The following is a 4107-nucleotide window of genomic DNA, read 5'->3' as shown; positions in this document are numbered from 1 at the left end:
AGCCGGTTCGGTTCCCCGGCAACCGCCTCTGGGCGGCGTGGACGCAGGCCCGAGGACAAAAGTTGCTGCGCGCAGGGAGAAATTGACGCACCAGCCGGTTCGACCAGTGGAGATGAGAATTTCACAGTCACAAACGCACCTTAATTGGGTCCATCTCTCCAGTATAGTCCAGGTGGCTGCTTACATCATATATATCGATCCGCCCGACCTCACGTTCAGGCACGGGCCTTCGGTGTGGTATGACATCATTACCATAACAGAAACATGACGAGGCCCCTGGAACAGCCTGTTAAGGAGGCTCCGTGTCAAACTTGTGGCGCCCTTTAATTGTTCAGCGTTGCAAATCACCGACTCCACGACGGTTTCTCCCCGGTTCCTCCGGCGCCCATCAGGTGGTTATATTCTCAAGAAGTGCTTGTTGCGGCCACATGCGTCTTTTGATCCTCGCTCACGGCTGGTTGCCATTTTATGCGATGACGTGAAATAACTGGCTCAGTAGTGGTTATGTTGTGATGCCCCTGAATGATTTCGTTCCTCTGATGCTCTCTGGTGCTGCAAGAGAAAAACAAAAATAACAAGAAATCCCCAAGAATATAAATATGTTTCAATCATATCTGACCATTCTACTTTGTAATCCACAACACTGCGTATGTTTTGCAATATAATTGCAGTTGAACTTGACTACTGTTATTGTCCTCACTGTTATTGAGTAAACATGGAGATACAACAGGCTTTTGGAGATGTATGTTTGGAATTGATGTTAGGAACAGACATTACGCACGATTTTCTCCCACTGAAAACAGCCTCTATTTATTCTGACATTCACTTACATGTGAAGAGGGGCTAATCCAGATCGCCTCAGCACCCCTCCAAACACATCTCTTGGTTGAGGAGGTGGAGGAAGAGGAGGAGAGAGGCTACGTGAGAGATGCAGTTCTTCGTTTTTGCCTAAATCCTCTCTTGATTTCGGTGAGCAATATTCCAAATCGCCCGTCGAATCCGGCCAGCGACCATATCATCCACTGACATCGGTGCTCTGACGCACTCCGAGGAGGACACTTTTTTGTGGCTGCGTCTCGACGTCTTTTGTCTCAATTCAACAGGATCTGTTGCCACTTGAGCCCCCTATTGTGCTGCATCGCTCCTGATGGAGTGGCACCAATAATCAGTGAAGACAAAAAGGGAGAAGCGTAGCAGGTGTGCCAGCAGCGCGCCGGCATCACCGACAGCCGCGCACGTCCACGGCGGAAAGAGGTGAGGGTGGGGAAAACTTTATCTTCATATGGGCGAAGGGAAATGGCTCCATGGCTGAGTCCAAGCATCTCACATCTGTCTGTCTCCCGCTGTAGCCCTACCTATACTCCGGTACCCTTCCCACTGGGTGTTTGTGTGTGTGTGTGCGTGCGCGCGTGTGTGCGACGATGGAGAGTCTCGGTGAGAAAGTCGATCGTGCACCGCAGCGCGCACATGCGGTGCTCGGTCCTCCCCCAGTGGATGCAGGCCGTCACTGCGCACTGTGCTGCAGTCTGACACGGTGCCCTTCATCGCCGTGTTGTCCAAAAAGTAAGTCAGCACTCCCCTTCAGCCCGATCTGCACACGCTCAAATGGCGCTGATCCCCCTCCACCCCGCCCCCCCCCCCACACACACACACAAACAAGAACACACACTTAATCATCATTCACGAATCTATTCGTAGCTCTTGTGAGTAAATTGTACATGAATTATCACTAATTATCATCTTTTATATCGTGCATGAGAGATTATCCGCAGTCAATCTGCAGAGAATTCAATCCAATTTTATGATTCTATACTAAGAAAAGGACCCCCTGTTGGGGCCCCCCACCACCCCCAGCCTCTCTTGAAGAGGGGCCATCAGCTCAAACATCTGTTGCATCACTTATCTAAATATTGAGCCCTACAGCAGCACAGTACTGAAATTCTGAAATACAGTAAATTGAACATTAAAATAATAACAAGCTGTATATAATAGGTTATAGCTCTTCCTCAACCTGAGCTCTTCAGATATTGATGTTGTTTTTTATTGCACAAGGGTCTGGTGTGTCCACAGAGGTATTCACAGCCCATTCAGATCAGCAAATGAATGATGGAGGGGTTGGAACCCAGCCTGTCCAGTTGGTTTTCTGCCTAAAGCACCCCTGACCTTGGAGAGAAATGTTCTGTTCTTCTTTCTCCCTATAATGAACAAAATAAGGACGATATAAGAACAGGTTGGGACATCTCAGAGTGCCCTCACACAGGTTGTAGATGTGTCCATTTGTCTCACTTTACCGTGATCACGATCATTTTTCACCTTTTGGTCTTCTTCAGACTCTTTATCTTTTTGGAGGGGTTTTCAAAGTGATTCCATTTGTTCAACTGTTGCTCAAGGATACAGACCTGTGAAGGCGAACTCTACTTATACCTGTTTTAGCTCCATGATGGGCTTCCTTTGTGCCCTAAAGAAAAGCTTTGGGCAGCTTAAATAAGACTGGAAAAGCCAAGCTTATTTGGAAAAGGAACAAAAGTAATTTTTCTGTAGCTTCTGCATTATGTGGTATGCTTCAAAATGATGATAAATACCAGAATAATCTATCAGATGTGTGTCTAGACCGTCCATATTGCTGCTGATCACAGTGCGTCTACCAAATGCACATTTTGTGCTTTGCAACAGTAATTTGCATTGCACACATCCCTCCTCTGAGCTTTAATTGGATTGTGCAGATTACTGAGTTATGTTTTTTCTGCAGGTCCTGCTTCGGGCCTGGCGCTGGGATACACAGCCATCAGTAACTATGGCTCATTCAATCTGGTCCGATTGATTCAAGCAATCTGCATGACTCCGAAACTCTAATTAGGACACGAGCAGCCTGTTATTTTACACCAGAGGGCTCATGCATCATTTCTCCCTGGAATCCCAATCACTCCCCGATGTATTTGTAAAATCTTTTACTGTAATAATCTTGTTTTATCACGAGTCCAGACTCACTGGAAATCAAGCCTGACCCATAATGTGACATCAGCCTGATGTGAGAGCCGCCTTCCCTCCATCACGCACATTCACCCTCCTCTTTGAGCCTCCACCTCAGCACCAGGGGGAGTCCTGAGGTCTGTAGTGGAAGAGCTGGTCGGGGACCAACACGAGGAATGATGACAGTTGTAGCTGTTGCATCTTTCCACAAAATCCTCCCTGATCTCACCAAAACCGATGCAGTGTAACAGACTGTAAAGGTCTATTTTATTTGCCATTTTTACTTTCTTGCCCAGACTCAATAAAGTTTTGAAGGACCTTGAGAAAATACATTTGGCATGAAAATGTAAGAGACAATGACCCAGTGAAAGCCTTTAGCCACGGCCAGACATAATGGATTGTAAAGTTTTGCCCCAGTGGCCGGCAGAACATTTCGCTTGTTCAGGCGCTGATCCCTCAGACGATTGCATAAAAATAGTCTTGAAAACGAGCACAGCAGCAAGGGCAAAATCAATATCATGGAATAATTGTATTGCAGAGGCACAGAAGTTGAAAATCAAAGAAATTAAAAGAGTGGAATCTTCAAGGACACGATTACAGATTCCGGGAGCGTTCAGAGGTGGAACTGACCCCAAATCATACGCATGGTTTCATTCTGAACCTGCTGGGTTGGATCTTCCAGTAAATAGCACGCTTCTGCTGCTATTTTACCCCCAACGCCCCACTAACAGGTCAAAGTTCAGAATGCGGTGTTATGACACAGTAGGATGACATGAGTTACATGTGTCCCAAAAGGCCAGGCCCAGAAGAGTATAGAGTTTGTGCAACAATCAATCTGATCCATGTAAATAAGTTGTTTGCTTACGAGTGGCAGTCGGAAAAGTTGCTCATAAAAGGCCAAACTGCAGAGTAAGACCATGTGATTAAATGTAGTCTGCTGGAATCTGCACCCCGGGAGGAAACTCTGGAAGGCTGAATAAAGTCTGCGTGAAGCTCCGCGTGAAGCAGATGAACTGCGGTGAATTATTCAGAGTAATGATTCAGCCTTCAGAAACTTGGACTTTTCATTGCATCAAAAGAAATTACATAAGCAGGTTTTTAGCTGGAATACAGCAATAACATCAAATAGCTTCCAGG

The 4107-nt window shown here is 46.4% G+C and overlaps 1 long non-coding RNA gene across 1 annotated transcript; it reads left to right on the top strand.

Annotated features, from left to right (window-relative positions):
- Positions 1-840: 840 nt before the first annotated feature.
- Positions 841-3300, top strand: LOC130517243 (uncharacterized). Its single transcript, XR_008947661.1, has 4 exons — positions 841-969; positions 1104-1254; positions 1350-1563; positions 2750-3300. It is a non-coding gene; the product is annotated as an uncharacterized LOC130517243 (long non-coding RNA).
- The last annotated feature ends 807 nt before the right edge of the window (positions 3301-4107 follow it).

Source organism: Takifugu flavidus, chromosome 2 (assembly GCF_003711565.1).
Source record: "Takifugu flavidus isolate HTHZ2018 chromosome 2, ASM371156v2, whole genome shotgun sequence".
NCBI lineage: Eukaryota > Metazoa > Chordata > Actinopteri > Tetraodontiformes > Tetraodontidae > Takifugu > Takifugu flavidus.
Note: the sequence above shows the minus strand (reverse complement) of the source record. Positions and strands in the feature narration are given on the sequence as shown.